The 19,000-nt window shown below is 39.3% G+C and overlaps 1 pseudogene; it reads left to right on the forward strand.

The window, feature by feature from the left end:
• The first annotated feature begins 4,936 nt into the window (after positions 1 to 4,936).
• The window catches only part of LOC102475562 (elongation factor 1-alpha 1-like), a 37,550-nt pseudogene continuing 23,486 nt past the window's right edge, over positions 4,937 to 19,000 (forward strand).

Genomic DNA, 19,000 nt, shown 5'->3' on the forward strand with positions numbered 1-19,000 from the left:
GCCCTTAGTTAACTCATTGCTAAGTCCTAGAAACTATGTCCTTTCCACACCTTTCTTCATTTAACTCAATGAAACTTCATCATCCATCCCCATTTTAGTTGAGGAAACCAAAGTACATAGGTTAACAAATTTAGCAGACAAATGGGATATGATGATGAAAGGGCAAATTTAGTTAGATTCTAGCCTTGATAAATAATTTAATGGGATACACAAGCAATGTAACAAGAATCTTCAGTCTGACATGATCTGTTCTTTGCCAGAGAAATTCATACCTTAATTCCTTTTTATCTGCAGGGCATCTGTTCTGAGACCTCCAGTGGATGCCTGAAACCACAGATAGTACACATCTGATTACTGTCAGTCAGAACGTATTTCTGTTCATGTCTTTTAATCCTGACTAAGCACTTATCATGCGTTGTGTCCGTAACTTTTGCAGGTTAAAGGGTGACAGCAAGACTAATGTAAATTTCTTTTCTCTCCTTTATGATTTAATGGGTGGAAGATTCATTCTTACTGTAGATCTTAGCAACATGGGCATACATGTTTTTCCATCCTCATTATGGCAAAAATGTTCACTTCAGTTTACTGTTTCTCTTTGGCATATCTGAATTGTGGCATCACTACTCTTACTCCTTAGAGCCATTATTAAATAAGGGTTACGCGAACACAAACACTGAGATACTGTGAGAGTTGACCTGATGACTGAGCTGGATACTAAGTGACTTCAGATGATAAGAATTCACGAGCATTTGGTTAGTATACCTTGAACTGAAGGATTTTACACTTTTTTTGGCCAAAGAAGGCTTTATCAAATTTCCAACTCAGGACAACCAAGAAACAAAATTGCAAGTATAAGTCCTTCAGTCTCAGTAATGACAATGAATATACATAAATAAATTAAACTCCTCGATCAAAAGATACACACTGATAAAAAAACCAGGAACCTTCTATAGGAACACGTACTTCTAAGAAAACTCACCGCAGCAATAAAGGCATACAGAGATTGAGGGTAAAGGTTTGAAATTCACATAATTTTACCTCTCCCCCACACACACACACACCAATCAGGAGTTCCTATCCAGATATCAGACAAAATAGACTTCAAACTGAAATCAGCTAAAAGAAACAAAGAAAGTAATTATATGGCATTAAATGTATCAACCCAACAAAAAGATACAATTATATATACACACCCACTGTCAGAGCACCCAAATATAAAAAATGACTCATAGACCTAAAGGAAAAGATAAACTATAGTTAGACATTAATTTGGGGGAATTTAATCTCTCACACACAATTAGATAGATAATATAAACAAAAATAAACAAAGAGATACTAAAATTAAATGATACTAGGCTAGCGGGTGATGTGGATGTTAAGGCAGCTGAATTCTACATGGAGTTAAAAGAAAAAAAAATAAAACAGCCAGTTTATTAGAGTGGAGTTTTAATTGAGCAGATCTTAACATGATTCAAATTGGGGTGTTTGCAGGACTTCAAGCAACTCCACTAACCTCGTGGCTGCATGGTATTTAAGTTCTGGAAAAGCAAAGCGACATGTACCGGAATGGGAGTGTGAGGTATATAAGTGAAAGTGAAGGAATGAAGTCGTGAAACAATATGGGTTGGTTACATCCTGAAGTTTGTCTGCATTAACACAGTTTAAAAGGCAGAATGCCTGCAAATGACTGAAGCTTAGCTGCTGTGATTGGCTGTAACCTAACATCCAGCTCGGAAAATAGCCTAACCTATACAATTTCATCTTATCCACAGGAATACGAGTGTGGGAGTACAGCAGCTGTTTTAGGCCAAAATGGTTTAATTGAACAATGGCTGACCATACAACTTGAGTTCAGAAAAAAGTTCATGTGTGTCCATGCTCAAAATCCCAAAAGGAGGGAGAGATGGTGAAGGAATTGCAGCACGATTATCCTTCTGCTCCTTTGAACTTTCCAGCTGCCCGAATTATAAGTCAATAAACCCCAATTGCTTTTTTTTTGGTTTAAAATATTTTTATTTATTAAGTTTATAATCAGAATGAAACATCTCCTAAGTCATCAGTATCCTGAGGAGGAAAAATCAAACACAAAGCAAATGAGTTTCCTGTCCCATCTCCTCCACAGCACTGCTGAGGAGGTTCCCACTTCACAGAGCTGCTGAAGTCCTTTCTAGTTCAGAAGGGTAGACATTTGGTAGTAGGAACAACGTTTTCATCTTAATAATGGAATGGATGGTCCTTTGTTTAAGTCTTTTCCATTTTCCAAGTCTCTGTACCCCAACCTGGGAGACAGCAGGCACTGTTGAGGGTCCAAGGATAGCATCTGCATCCCACCAGTCTGCATATCCTCTGAGCAGAAAGAAGCTTGGCCAGTGTGGAGAACCAGAGTTCAGCTGTCTGATCACTGTGGAGTCAACCATTCAACTTTTCAAACATAAATTACAACCATAAATGTGCCCTTTTCTTGGTATTCTAATCCCACTGGAGACTTTTCATTAAGATCTTGTTACTTTGCACACATTTGGGGCACAACATATTGTCCTCCAGGTACAGGGGTGGGAAACTGCAAGCTGGAAGTAAGAAGAGGGCACACACTCTCCCTTTTTTGCTTCTCAGGAACCCAGGCTTGTCCAGCATGAAACTGCAGGTGAACCCAACCACCTGTGTTTTCTGGGAGACTCTCCCATGGACCACACACCACCTGACACCATAGGCCTCTTGTGGGGATTCCACAGCCTGTGACTCTGCTGACCCCATCTTCCCACAGATGCAATTCTAGGAGACCAGCACAGCTTCTGGGGCAGAGGTTGTCACCTCTATTGTATTAACTCCCTCGAGGAGAGCTGCAGATTCTTCCGGGTTAGGCAAAGCCTTTGTAGGTGGAGGAGCCACTTCCGCAGGATTAGTCCTTTCAGAACACATCCCTTCCTGAGGACTTTCTGCCAATGCTTTCCCTCTGCCCATATTTAATTTTCTTCGTAATGATGACTCAATCCTAGCCTCTTATGCTGTGGTAGGAATATCCTTTTGATTTGGATAAGTGAAGTCACACAGTCCCCTACATGCATCTAATTTCTGGCCTTTGGATCTGATCTTTAATTGTTGGCACCAAGACAGCAAGATGTCTCAGTGAAGCCGGTTGACTGGTGGCAGTTTAGAGGGCAATGGGGGAGTTATATTTTTTTCTGAGGATGTAGGCTGTCATTGCTTTGTGCCTTCTCCTTTGGACAGGAAGTTTTGTCATCCTTCACAGATCCTTTTCATGTTTTCCCCTTTGCTGAGGTTGCCAATAAACATGTAGATGTGCTTGGTTGACTGGAAGCCCACTGCTGCTCTTCAGCTTCAGACACATGTTCACACTTAGAATTTCCACACTCTCCCCTTGATTTCTCTGTGGATTTTCACTCCTTGCCTCTTGCATGCTCCATACTCTGAAAGTAGATTGGGCTGATCCCCAATTGCTTTTTAAATCACCTAGTTTCATGCATTTCTGTCAGCAATGCAATAATGAACTAGGACCAAGGCAACATCTCTTACCGTAAGGGAAATGCAAATCAAAACCATAATGAGTCATTGTCTAGTCAGAATGGCTGTTAACAAAATAAAAACAAAGAATAACAAGTGCCAGTGATGTAGAGAAAAGGGAATCCTCATCCACTGCTGAAGGAAATGTAAATTAGTATAGCCACTGTGTAAAACAGTGTAGAAGTTCCTCAAGAATCTGAAGATAGAACTAACCTAAGACCTGGTAATCCCACTCTTGGGTACTTAACCCAAAGACAGAAAAAGACTCAGATGTTTGCACATTCATGTTTATTGTAACATTATTCACAATAGCAGCACATGAAATCAACCCAAGTGCCCCCAAATCAATTAATACATTAAGAAAATGTGGCACATATACAAAACAAATACTATGAACAATATCTTGACATTTCACACAAAGTGGATGAACGCAGAATACAAGATGCTAAGCAAAATAAACCAAACTATGCCAGACTCTATGTCTCTGCTTAACATATATCAAATGTCTGTACTCTATGGCAGAAACTGAAGACTCAGTGGTAAATAAATAGAATAATAGTAGATACTAGAAATTGCTTGTAGGTGGGATAGGGATAGGAGTTTGGGCGAAAATGATTAACAGACATGAGGAGTTATATAAACAAGTAGAATAGGTTATGGAGTGCTGTACCAAAACAGAGTAGGAAATGGCATTGCTAAACTAATGCCTCAAGGAAAAAAATACTAATAAGAATGAATACAAGTGTGCACAATATAATGCAATGTTAATGTCAATGTTAAAATTGATAAATACACTTATATTCTCGATTTTTTTAACACTGAAAGACTACTATATCTTACAAAGATGTGTGTTAAATGTAAATAGGAAATTACAATAAAAAAACAGTGTCTAATAAAGTAAGCCCTTAATACATATTAGCTACTACTTTTTGTGCTACACTCTCTCTCTTTGACATAAAAAGTGTGTTCATTCACCAAGCTTATACTCAATGTGTACCATGTCCCAGTTGTTCATTCGCTCTTTGGGCTAGAATTTTCTCATCTGCAAAATGACTGCCTTGGAGAAATTCTCTGGGTTGCTCCCAGCTGAAATTTGGTTGGACTAATATTCATTAGCACTGGGACTACCACGCTGATTTAGTTGCAGTTAAGGGAAAAGTGACTCATTCACTAAGCAGGCCTCTGTGTGTCATTTGTCAATCCTTTTCTGTAGTGGGAAGCAGGGAGCAGTAACGTAATTGATTCCACAGTTCTGAGTGACTCCCTATTAAACTGCAGAGCAGGAGGATTTACTCCAGGGCATTTAATGACTTGGTAAGAATGTGCCACAAGGATAACAAAGTTTACCTGGACTAATGTTACGTTTACTTTCCAAGATGTTATTAAGGTACTTTAAACAAAGTGGTGCAAGAGGATGGAATGTGAGAAACATAACCAGTCACTGGACTGGTTCCAGAGCCTCCTGGGAGGAAAAAAAGGGAAGTTTCTCCAGCCAGGGATCCTTGGTGCAGGCACAGGTAGGACTGGGAAACTGAAGAGTTAAAGAAATTGAAATAGATTTCCAGCTGAGTTGAATAATGCCAGTCACAGCTGCTTTTTGCTCTCCAGAGGTTGAGAAAAGGATGATTAAAATGTAAAACCTTTACAAGAATGTAATACAATATTTTCTCTCAATCTACTAAGTATCTGGTCTGTGCCATATTTCATTTCTTCACATTTCATTTCTTCACATTCCTGTTTATTTATGACCCTTACATCAACCTGCAAATTGGAAGTATGCCTCAGCTTCAAGTGAGTGAATCAAGGTTCGAAGAGTATAATTTACTGAACCCCACAGCTAGTTTGTGGGGGTTCCTGAGATTCATGCTCAAGATTGATCTACCTTAATGGACTTAGTGTTTTTACTACAATGTATTTCATTTAAATATCAGTTATTATAATTAGCTGTTTTATTTTTATTGATAACGAAATTAATGCATAATTATTTGGGGGCAAAAACGAGATAGGGAGGGACCAGCAAATGGCATAATGATTATGTCGCTGGACTCCCATATAGTCAACTGTGGCTCGAGTCCTGGACGCAGAGACTTAAAACCCATGTCAGGCATGTGTGCATGTGTGCCTAAAATCCCTAGAGGAGAATGGAGGAGAAGGGATTGCAATGTGGTCATTCCTCCTGGGGAGGGGGCGGGATTTCTTGCTTTCTGTCTTTCTGTCTCTCTGGCAAGCACATGCACCCTATAGAAAAAAATCTCTCTCTGAAAAAAAAAAAAAGAAGACAATTGAGACAGGAAAGGACTGAGGTGAGGGACATTCCAAACACCTACAATAAAACGGTAAAACCTGACAGACAGGAAGTGATTGAGAGGCTGGATCTTTTTTTTTTAAAGAATTATTTTATTTAACTTTATTCCTTTATTTTAATTTGGTCACAGGACAGAGTGAGAGAGACTGAGAGAGGGAATGTGAGAAAACAAGCAACCAGGGCTGGGACTCGAACCATGGTCGGTCATGTGGAAGTCCAGCGCCCTTAATCACCACACCACCTGCTGGCCCCAGTAGGCTGGATCTTAACCAGTTGGATGATGCCTGGAATGATCAGTGTCTAACCTTTAAACTCGTTCTACCCTCCTTGTATGGTATTATGCAAAATAACAGTCCTACCTGTTACATGACAATTTAGAATAGCTATGGCAATGACAAGATCTACCCTGATGAAGCCAGAAAATAGGAGAGACGGTTCCAGGAAAATCACTATCCTTTTCCCAGAAAAGCCATGAATGGACTGCCCCTTAGACTGGCATTACGCCAAGCTGTATACGCCAGACACTGACTGACGTTCAGGGCTGCCCTACCTGTAGGATAGCTCTTCCATGTTTCTTTGGGGATAATGGTTCTCCCTTCTTGAGGCTTGCAGCCAGGTAAGCAGTGGGCAGTGGGAGCTAGTCCCAGGTTAATGCCTGATCCTGTCCACCTGAAGAGGGAGAGGAACTGTTTACCCAGCTGCCGTCACAAGGCTGCTCCACCTATGCAGTATCTGCTCTGTACACATAATACACTTGTTTCCCTCTTCATTAAAGGCTCACTCTTGACTTCTTTCCTGCAGGAAGCCAAGGACCCTCACACCTTGAGTAGAGATCCTTGGGTTGTCTCCTTGGCAACAAAAATACAAAAATATGTGTGAAAAACATGTCATCAATCACCTTAACACTTTAATTTAACTACTACTAATATTTTGAGGCATTTCTTTCCAGGCCACAGTCTCACATTCAAACGTACATTTTGCAAACGTTTACTTTTTAAACAGAATTGTACATGGGGCGAAAATAATAAGTAAAAGTTGAATGTAAAATAAACACAAGCACAAGCCATTTGCTTCTGCTTCATAATCATAAGTGTCAAAATATACAAAGTAGTTCAGATTCTTCTTAGCACATCGACACTGAAGCGACTAATCTGTTAAGGAAAACAAGGAATGTGGTTGAAATTTAGAATCTGGGCTGCAGTTTCTGTGTATGATGGGGTGCAGGGAAAAAGACCTGGGAGACTAGACAAGGGAGCAGGTGGAAAGAGATGGCAGTGGGTTCTTGGGGGAGAAATGAGAACAGCTCTGAGAGTGAGATAAAGACATATTTCTTTCCTGATTCTTTCTTTTCCTACAAAGCTGTAATCATATTATATTTACAAATTGCTTTTTCTGATGAATTTTATAATGTAATTATTTCCCGTGTTCATATACTTTTTGTGAGCCTCATTTTTTCTTTTTTCTTTCTTTCTTTCTTTCTTTCTTTCTTTCTTTTTTTTTTGAGAGAGAGATTTTTGCAATGGGGTGCGTGCGCTCGCCAGAAAGACAGAGGAAGACAGAGATAGAAAGCGAGAAATCACCCCCCCAGGGAGAATGGCCACATCGCAATCCCTTCTCCTCCATTCTTGTCTCAGGATCTTGGGCACGCACGCACACGTGCCCGGCATGAGTTTAAGCCACCACATCTGACTGCAGTTGACTACATGGGAGTCCAGCGACATAGCCATTATGCTAACTGCTGGTCCCTGTGAGCATAATTTTTGATAGATACATAATAACTCAAGTACAATTATAACAAATAATCTTGGAACCAGTCTGGGGTTAGGAAAGTGGAATAATCATATGAATAAACTATTTTTAAAATTTCATTCCCTATTGCTAAGCTTCTCAAGTAATTGCCACTTTTTCTTCATTATAAGTAACATAAACATTTTCATGAGTTTGAAACTTGCCATTGGGGGACCAGCAGGTGGTCTGGTGGTTATATATATATGTAATTATTTTTGTAACGAATGATGCCCAGGAATTATTTCTATCTCAAACAGGGGGGAATATGTGATACCAAAATATGATACATGTAATTTCTGATTGTTAAGATTGGTAGTCATGAGGAACTGATGATGTTGTTGCTACCTGAAAAGCCTGAGGATATATATATGTCTGAGAGACTGTCTGAATCTTCAGAGAGTCTATAGATGAAGACAATCCAGTGAGTTTACTGGTCCCAAACCAAGGCAGAATATTTCCCAGTGCTCCTTCGGGAACCTGACCAGGAACATCACTGATACTTTGGAGGGTTAGTTAATAAAGAGAGAAAATGAGCAGTTTCCAAATGAATGCAGGATGACAAAAAATAACATTTCTTTGATTAGATACAGAGAATTGTCCTTGGCTCTTTGTTGTATTAATACATGCAAATGAGCATGCAAGAAAGACAATGCAGGCAAAATTTAGGAGTAAGAGCAATAAAATACTAAGAGGGCTTTAAGCAGAAATTTGTATCTGCTAAAATCAAGAATTTATGAAGGCCACCATTGACAGCATAGTTTTTGAGATTATTTTTATCAGCAGTAAACAGAATCAGTCTATATTAGGCAATTGGGCTTCAATTTCAAAGCACTGCTAAAAAAAAATGTGGATCAAAAACGTAACTTGGAAAAGAAATGTAACTTGGTTGCTTGTAAGAATGTAAAATGGTACAGTCACTGTGAAAAATGAAACAGAATTACCATACGATTTAGCAATTTCACTTGATGCCAGAAAATTATGATGCAGGAAATTGGGGTACCTGGAACACCAATGCAGGAACAGCAAGGGAACCGGATTCTTCGTCTCACACTCACCAAGAATTAGAGATGCAGACACAGAGAAGGAATAGTGAAGTGGACAGTTTGTTTGTAGAGGGAAGAAAGATCAGAGCTCCCAGGCATGGAATGGGTCTTGGAAATTGGTTGCCGATGAAATACTGAGATGAGGGCTTTGTTTGGGCTTTTCGTCTTTGTTTCAGCTTGTTCAGTCTCTGAGAAGCTGACGTTATGTGAGAAGAGACAAGTAGCTTGCAGAGGACTGGCTATCACATTGAGGAGAAATGCCAGCTCATTGATAAGCTTAGAGTTGCTCAAAAGAAGCTTGCAGGGAGTGAGTTTTCTAGGATGGGGGAGCTTAGCTGCAGGGTGTAAAATCTGAGGTTCTTTAGGTCCAGACCTCTACAAGACCTACAAGTTCTGAGATGCAGAATAAAAAGTCACAGACATACATAAAGTAGAAAAAAACAAGTTTTAATAGAAAAAATAAAGATTTCTGAAATACACTCTCATGCCTGAAAACCACGTTGGGAGGTAACTGCCAGAGAAAGACAACTGCATTGGGCAAGAGGTTAGCTGTTACTTTTCTCCTGAGAGTTGGTAGTAAATATTTAGCAAGGGAAGGTCTGTCATAGTACCTGGCCCCTTGGTTTGGTTTTGTGGGGTTTTTCCTGTGCTTGCAAATCTCTCTCAGGGGAGGAATTTATTCATCACACATGCCCAGGATGGTCTTCAAAGGAATGAACATCCACATCTGGATGCACTACCTGGATGTTGACTTAGTGTTCCATCCCAAATGTGTGTATATCTGGGATAGCAGAAGGGACAGTAACAACCTTCTTGGCCCCAAGAGCCAGGTGGGAAGGGTGGGAGGAAGGAATCTTCAGAGAGTCTAGTTGTATTTCCTAAGAGGCTGTGATTGATCAAGCAAGCCTCAAAACAGCTCTGGTTGTAAGAACCTCTGTGTGAGTATGAGTAAGCAGAGCTAATACTTGATTTTTAGTGAGAACAGTAGGCAATCCTTCTCAAAAGCTTGACCAGAGTGACTACATTTTAGAAGTCGCTCTATTTTAATATATATGTATGTCCATTTCCTGTCATAGTGATTTTCCTTCGGAGATATCTGTCCTATTTACTTACTTATTTGGTCTAATTCCTGTCTTAAAATGAAGGACTCAACCAGATAATTGAGCACCAATATTATAAGTTTTAATTACTATTTATTATTTATAATAGCCTAAAAGGAGAAGCAACAAAGTGCCCATAGACAGATAACTAATAAACAAAATGTGATGTGTACATACAATGGAATATTATTTAGTCTTAAAAAGAAAGAAATTCTGGGACCAGCAGATGGCGTAATGCTTACGTCACTGTACTTCCACATAGTCTACTTCAGTTCGAGTCTCAGACCTGGTGGCTTAAAACTCAAGGGCACATGTGCATGCATACCCAAGATCCCAAGAGAAGAATGGAGGAGAAGGGACTGTGGCACGACCATCCCCCATGAGAGTTGATTTCTTGCTTTCTGTCTCTCTTTGTCTGTCTGGTGAGCTCACGTGCCCTGTAGCAAAAATCTCTCTAAAAAGAAAGGAAATTCTGACACAGAATACAATACAAATAAACCCTGAGGACATTTTGGGGGAATAAAATAAGTTTGTCACAAAAACACAAATATTATATAATTCTACTTATATAAGGCATCTCGAGTACAAATACATAGAGTCATAGAGTAATGGGTACTTGAGGCTGTGAGGAAGAGGAGATGGTGTATAACTGATTCTGAGTTTCAGTTGGGGAAGAGAGAAAAGTTCTGGAGATGGATGGTAGTGATGGGGGCACAAGAAAGTGAATGTACTTCATGCCACAGAAATTGCACACTTAAAAATGGCTAAATGTTAAATTTTGTTATGTGTATTTTCTGACAACAAAGTGGATTATATATATGCTGGACATATAACTTTCATTAAAATAATACGTATCATGGGGAACCAGCAGTTAGCGTAATGGCTATGTCGCTGGACTCCCACGTAGTCGACCGCGGTTCGTGTCCTGGACCCGGTGGCTTAAAACTTACGCCGGGCGCGTGTGCGTGTGTGCCCAAGATCCCGAGAGGAGAATGGAGGAGAAGGGATTGCGGCGTGACCATCCCCTCTGGGGGGTGATTTCTCACTTTCTGTCTCTCTGTCTCTCTCTGTCTGTCTGGCGAGTGCACGCGCCCTATAGCAAAAACCTCTCCAAAAAAAAAAAATACGTATCATGTAAAAAGTGAAAGTAATTGCCTAACAAAATAATACTAGCTATTAAATTAATGATGTGCAAATTGATATTGTTGGTTTTTTATGGTTTGGTTAATATTTCTTTTATAATTTAATATTTCTTTTATAATTTTTACTTAGGCATTATAAATTTAGAATAACTGTATATCAAGTTTATAACTATGTATAAGTTCATATTATAATAATTAAAGTAAAAAAATACAACTTGGCATTCAAAGCTAGAAAAATTAAGATGGAAGATTCAGGACTTTAACAGTTGGTTAAAGTGTGCCTTTGTTAGCTTCTTGTTCTGTTATTTTACATGTAGTTCATTTGTGATGTTTTAGGTTATTAACTTGCGTTCTTTGTCTCTCAGTTATATCCAGAGATTTAATTGAAATCCCTTGATATTTTGAATATAATAATTCTGTGATTATGATACAGTTGACTAGGGAGGTATGATGCTTAGCTGAACCAGCCAGGTCCCCACCGATGCTGACCAGACACTAACCCTAATGGTTCTTCCTCAGAAACGATTTCACCTATGGTGGACCCATCTCACAATAGGTCCCCGACAAGTGCTTGTGACTGATTTGGCTAGTGCAAGTCCTCTGCAGGTTGTACCTGGAATTCTGATTGAGATAAAATTTATTTGGTTCTCCGATTCTTTTCAGTCTTGTTGCCTGACCACAAAGTTTAAGAAGATACTCTTGTCCTTGTGTGCGGGCCTTGGTGAGCACTAAAACCTTTTGGAAAAACTCTGCTACTAGCCAATCAGAAGTGAGTGAGGCAGTTATGTAGAAGTTGTTTCTTAGATAGGTTAGTAAAAATGTTCTTTTTTCCAATGGCTTTATTTTTAACTGAAGACACTGAATAACCCCTTACAATCTAGAAATTACTCCAAAATGTAAAAGAATATAAGTCTACATGCTAATTTGCCACTGATTTTCATTCACGATTGTGCAAGTGATGTTAAATACAATAGAAAAACTATGTACTGGCTCTCAAATAAGTTAATAGATAATAGTAACAATTTAAATATGTTGAAGGTTTGTAGCAACCCATAGTTGGGCAAGTGTGTTGGCACCATTTTTTCAGCAGCATGTGCTCACTTCATGTCTGTATGTCACTCTTTGGTAATTATCATCATACTTAAAACTTTCTCATTATTATTATATCTGTTGTGGTCGTCCCTGGTCAGTGTTACTATTGTAATAGTTCTGGATCATCATGAACTGCACCCTTAAAGGACAGTAAACTTAACTGATAAATGTTGGTGAGTTCTGCCTGCTGCACTGACCAACTTTTCCCATGACTTTCTCTCTCTCCTTGGGCCTTTCTAGTCTCTGAGAAATGCCAATATTAAAGTTAGGCCAAATAATAACCCTACAATGGCCTTTAGGTGTTCAAGTGAAAGGAAAATTCTCACAGTTCTTATTTTTAATCAAAAGCTACAAATGGGAACTGACCCCCTAGTGCAGCAATTGAGCATTGTGTGGATGGAGCTCTGAGTCCAGTCCAAGTGGCTTACCTATGCGGTGCCTAATATCTTGGTGAGATGGTGAATTGGAGAGAAAGTTTGCAGCATGACCAGCTCACATTTGGGGATTCTCTCTTTCTGTTGTGTGTATTCATGAGCCATTTGGCATTGAAGGAAAAAAAAGGAGGAAGGGAAGGAAAGAAGAAAGAAAGTGGAATAAAGAAAAAGGAAGGAAGAAAGAAGAAAGAAAGAAAAAGAAGACTAGGTAAGCTTAATAAGGAAGGCATATTGAAAGCCAAGACGGGCAACAGCTATGCCTCATGTACCAAAATAATTAACCAAGGTGTGAATGCAAAGAAAAGTTCTCGAAGGAAATGGAAAGTGCCTCTCCACTGAACGCATAAATGATAAGAAAGCATAATGGCCTTATTGCTGATATGGGGGAAAGTTTCAGTGATCTGGATGGAAAATCAAACCAGTCCCAACATTACCTTAAAATAAATCCCAATTCAGAGTGAGGCTCTAGCTCTGTGTTCTATGAGGCCTAGGAGAAGTGAGAAAGCTGCACAAGAAAAGTTTGAAACTGCCAGAGGTGACTCGTTTTATTGTAATTATTTTATTGTGGTGGTCTGGAGCTGAACCTGCACTATCTCTGAGGTGTGACTCTACATCATTCCGCCACACACACGCAGAGTGTGTGTTTTTTGGATTGTGCTGGTGGTGACAGATGAACTTTCTTCAGTGTCTTTTTAAGATATGAGGCATCTCAAGAGTAATTCATTCTATACTTTTGTGATTTGGTCCCATTAGTTGGTCACGTTTCTAAGTCAAAACCTAGAAAATAGCACCAGGCACATACTGCCCCACTGTAGAGCAGGAGAGCAGCAATGTGTTTTCCTTAGAGGTGAGTTCTCCCAGCTGTGGCTGAGTACAAACACTCATTTAAAATGCCTGATTTTATCAATTTTAACTAAAATGATTACTACTACTAAAAAAAAAAATCTTAGTGTATTATCCACTGGCAGGAGAGACTTAAAACAGACAACTTTTCAGTTTCATGAATTACACAAGTAAAAGTAGATGAATGCTTATTACTTACCGTTAAATTTGTCTTCATTAAACTATAACTGAGAGTGATAATGGGTGATCCATTTGCAAGTTTGAAAGTATTTATTTATGTTTCCAAGAGCAACAGGGACAGAGATAGAAACAGAGAGAAAGAGAGTGCAAGAGAGAAAGAACAGCCTCCCCCCTCCCAGTCTTGGCCCCTTCTGCCCCTTCCAACCCCCAGGTCTCAGCACTGATCTACTCCCAGCTTCAGCCTCAGCCAGCTCCAGACTGTGGGCACACGCATGTCCTGCATGTTCAGAGAGGTCTCGGCATGAGGATCTAGAACCTTCTCTTGTGTCAGCTCCACAGAGCACTGTTTTATCTTGGCAACACTGGCCCCTGTTTGCAATGTAACGTACAGTGTATTCCCCCTCCCTCTGTCTCTCATTTCTTTCATACCTCTCTTTTTCTTTCTTTGTTTCCTTTCCTCTTTCTTTTTCACTAGAGTAAACTTGTCCTTTTTAACTGCACCATTACTTTGGCAGTGGCAGTAGCCCTCTGTAGCAGCACCAGTAGCCCTCTGTTGGCCATGTCGCTGGACCACAGATTGAGACCTACAACAGTTCAAAGCCAGTAACTTCAAACAGCAGAATGAGATTATATAAAAAGCATCGGCTCGGTAGTTAGAGGATGCAACTTCTGCCACTAGATACCAGCAAGACCTTGGTAATGTCATCCACTCTTTCAGAGCCTAAATGCTATCATCTATAAAATATTAACATTTGTTGGCATTAATAGAAGCACTTATAAGAATTTCAAATGTTATAGTAAATGCAACCACTTAGCAAATATTTATGTTCTGAGTACTTTAGATACATTAGCTGATTTAACTTTTACGGCACTACAGGTAAGTCCCTTGAAAAGATCAAAACAGAGATTTTCTAAGGTTCTGTCTCTCTCTAATATGATAACATCCAGGGCTAGGGTCACTAGATAGAATGCAGACGCTTAATTAAATTTTAATTTTATATAATCAATGAGTAATTTTTTAGTATGGGTATGTATAAAACATTGCATGTGAAATACACTAAAATTATGCTTAAGCATATACATCATTTATTTAAATATCTATAGGCAATCTGAATTAAGATAAGGGCATTTTTAAACATCAATTTGAATTAAGTGAGATCTTGGTTGAAAATATTGTGATGAGAGAGAGAAAAAGAGAGAGATAAGAGCAGGTAGAATGTAGGGGAATTGCTAACTAGAAAGATCGAGAAAAGGTTATCGTTTTAAAATTACATACATTTCAAATCATTACTTCAAGTATTGTGAGGTAATTATTCTTTCCTATTTTACAGGTAAGAAAATATGATAAATGACCATTTGTCAAGGATCATTCAACCAGTAAGTGAAAAAAAAATTGGAATAAAATTCAAATCTTTACTCTTAAATCTGGCGGATATATTGGGTTGTCTGATGCAAAAATGTGTTATGACTTTTCTGACGTGCACACACATGCATACACACACACAAATGTAAAATTGTCCTTTTTCTTTACTTTTGGAGCAGTTTTTTCTATAGGGCATGAGCTCTAGCCAGAAAGACAGAAAGAGACAGAGAGACAGAAAATGAGAAATCACCCCTCAGGGGAGACGGCCACACCACAATCTCTTCTCCTCCATCATTCTCCTCTAGGATCTTGGGCATGCCCACACATGTGCCCAGTGTGAGTTTAAACCACCGGGTCTGGGACTTGAACAGTGGTCAACTACATGGGAGTCCAACGACATAGCCATTATGCTAACTGCTGGTCCCAAAATTGTCCTCCTTTTAAAGATTGGTGCAGAGAAGGGTTCTTTTTTTGCTAGAAGGTGAAGGATAAAAAAAGTGATAGAAGATTTTGAAAAATTTTGAAGTAAAGGCAGCAACATGATTAAAATATCTTTTTAATCTGAGTATAAAATCATATCATTACAGAAAGTGAAGATGATAAGGTTGGGATTTGGGACTTACAGAAAACAAAAGTGTTTGGAAATAGCGCTGTGGATACTATGTTAAAGTCAATTGTGGGAACCAGCAGTTAGCGTAATGGCCATGTCGCTGGACTCCCACTTAGTCGACTGCAGTTCGCGTCCCGGACCCAGTGGCTTAAAACTCATGCCGGGCGCATGTGCGTGCGTGCCCAAAATCCTGAGAGGAGAATGGAGGAGCAGGGATTGCAGCGTGACCATCCCCCCTGGGGGGGTGATTTCTCGCTTTCTGTCTCTCTGTCTCTCTCTGTCTGTCTGGCGAGCGCACGCACCCTATAGCAAAAACCTCTCCAAAAAAAAAAAAAGTCAATTGAGATATTTCATGATTAAATGGTTTTGGGAAACAGCATGTTTGAAGTCAATGTTTAACTTTACAGTCAGGGGGAGTGACTATTTGTGATTGAATCTTGGGATACTATAAAGTCCAGAGGGGTAATTTTGGACTATGTGAGGAGAAAAATGTCCTTCATAAGGACATCCATGTGAAGATGTCCAGTAGGCATTTTTAAAATTAGATAACAAAAAGAAAGATTAGAGAAAGCTTATAAACTATAAAAGAGTGAAAGCAAAAAAAATAACAAAGGGAGTAAGGCCCTTTATATTAAATCTATGCTACGTACAGATATTTTTTATAGCTCATTTTGTTAATGGATAGAAAAGTGTTGAGCTGCATTGTGAAATCCTTGGTTCTTTGGGTCCAGATCACTAAAATTAGAGATCTGTCCCTAGGCGCAAAAATGAAACCGCAACCACGAATTAAGTAGATAGAAAAGAAAGTTTAATAGAAAGAAAGGAAGGAAAGGAAGAAAGTACACCCAAAAAGGTTGTTGGGCGGGCAGATTGCCAAGTGGCAACCGCATTTGATACTGGTCAACCTTTATTCTTATTACTAGAGGTCATGAATATTCATTAGTGGGCGGCCCCTTACGCTGCCTATGTTCTTCCTTTAAATTTGAATCCACACGTTCTCTTTTGCACCTGCGCACCTTCCTCACAGGCAAAGTGAGGAATTTGGTCACCTAATTACATATGCCCAGTGCGAGTCAGGTTGCCTCAATTAGATCGCCCAATTAGTCTTTGGTATTAATGACGAAAATGCTTGCTTGGGTCCTTTTGACAAAAGAAAATCTACGAACTATCCCTGTATGCTTCCCTCAAGCCTCAATGAATTAATATGGCAAATTGCCTCACCCTTCTGGCACCTGAAGCTAGGTGAGCCTTTCGCTTTTCTCTTAGGGCTGCCCGCTCATGGCTAACTAACTGCTTACCACAATTTTCGATCCTGTAACAACCGTGTAAGGGATGTGTGGTTACTTGGAGAAATGCAATTGTGCTAAAAAATCAGACCATTATCATGCAACTATCAATTATCAGAGACATGGTTGAAACCTAGGTGTCTGGGTGTTTAAAGAAAGGAGGGATAGATCATACACAAAGGAAATAAGTTTATATTTAAGGGAGGAGTAGAAGAAAGAACAATAGAAGAAACCCAGAGTAGGAGAATTAAGACCATTAAATTAAAGTTATGGAAAAGAGACTTTCAAGAAAGAATCGTTGGTCAAAGAAATCTACTGTTGTGTCTATTCTTGCACACCTAAGAGGTAGATGTAGACACATGATTTCTCTATTATGGTTGATTTTAGAAGTCATGTTACAGAAAACTGTGAACTGAAATGTAAGTTGGGAGAGTGGAATTTTAAGTTTGAATGTTTACTTTTTCATGATACAGAAAAGTGTATGTGTTGGGATTGAGTGGGCACCAATAAAACTGTCAATTTAAGAAGATACAGTGTTAGAGCGGACAGTCTGTGTATTAGTTTCCTGTTGCTGCTGTAATAAACTTAGTGGTTTAAAACAATGCAAATCTATTATATTACATTTCTGGAGGTCAGCGGTCCAAAATAGGATTTTCTTGGCTAAAATTAAGTTGTCAGCACAGGGAAATTATTTGTGTTTTTCAGCTTCTGGAGATGGCCTGTATTTTTTGTTTGTTTGTTTGTTTTGAGAGGTTTTTGCTATAGGGCACATTCGCTTGCTGGAAAGACAGAGAGAGACAGAAAGTGAGAAATCACTCCCCGGGGGGATGGCCATGGTGCAATCCCTTCTCCTCCATTCTCCTCTCAAGACGGCCTGTATTTTTGAGCTCATGGTTACTTTCATTTTCAAAGTCAACAGCATAGCCTTCGCAAATGTGAGTCTGACTCTCCTTCTTCCTCCTTTCTTTCTTTTCTTTTTCTTTTTATTCTTTCTTTCTTGTCTTTCTTTTCTTTTCTTTTTTTTTGGTGCCAGGAGGCATGTGCACATACATGCATGGTCATGTACACATGTACATGCAAGAGTGCAAACATTCCTCAATGGGGTATGGTCAAGCTGTAATCTTTTTTCCTTTTTCCTCCATTCCAACAGCCTGTCAGGATATTGGGCATACATGCATATGTATCTGGCATGCTTTTCCAGCTTCTGTGACCAGAGCTTGAATTGTGGTAGGCCATGTGAGATCCAGGTCCCTTAATGGATGAGCTATGGGGCCAGTCCTCCTCCTTTCTTTTATAAGGACCCTGTGATTATAATAGGCATACCCATGTAATTCAGTACAATCTTCCTATATCAATATGGCTGACTTAATCCCATCTACAACACTCCTTCCCTTCACCAAATAAAGTAATGTCATCACATGGTCCATGGAATAAGACATGGACATCTTTGGCAGTTTTTATTCTGCCTATCACTATCTGCTTTGTTTTTCTTGTAATTACTTTTCTGGGATTATCTTTCTTCTAGAAATAGCTCTTCTTGCCTCTTTTTATGGCCTGTAAGAGAACTGTTGTGTTCTCACATGAACTCACTCCCCTCATTACAGTTAATTGAAATAGTTTAGACATCTGATCCAGGCTGTCAATCCCTTAAGACGTAGAGAGAAAGTCCAATGAATCTCTCATTGTAGAAGCACTTAAATATAAAGCTTGAAGCTTATTAGAAGCTATATTTTTTTTGCCATGTGAACATTTTGTAAATTGTATTGAGAGAGAAGGATAAATCTGATGTGCAGAGGAAGAAAGAATGAGACACGAGATTGTCTGGTGGACAAATGATATCTGAAGCAAAGCCTGAATTTGTGCCTTTACCGTGGCTTAATTGTTTAACTTTTTAATGAGGTACTGGATTTCCATTCAGTCAGAAATCCTTTTCCATTTAACCTATTTTGAGTTGGATTTCTCTGTAACCAACATAATCCTCATTAATTCAAGAGCTGGAGTAAGGAAGGTCATTTATTGTACAAGGGTGGAGCATGTTTGTAAGTTGATGACTAAGAATCTTTGTGGTTGGAAGGGATCTTTTTCAGTCAGTTAGATCAGATTGGATGTCTGTTGATTGTCTCAAACCACATTCCTTATTTCTTTTCACTAACAGTAGAAATAAGAGAGTTTGCCCTTAAAACTCATCCTTATTGGGACCAGCAGTTAGCGTAATGGCTATGTCGCTGGACTCCCACGTAGTCGACCGCGGTTCGAGTCCCGGACCCGGTGGCTTAAACTCACGCCGGGCGC

This window comes from Tupaia chinensis, unplaced genomic scaffold, assembly GCF_000334495.1.
Source record: "Tupaia chinensis unplaced genomic scaffold, TupChi_1.0 Scaffold150006_1, whole genome shotgun sequence".
NCBI classification, from domain to species: domain Eukaryota; kingdom Metazoa; phylum Chordata; class Mammalia; order Scandentia; family Tupaiidae; genus Tupaia; species Tupaia belangeri.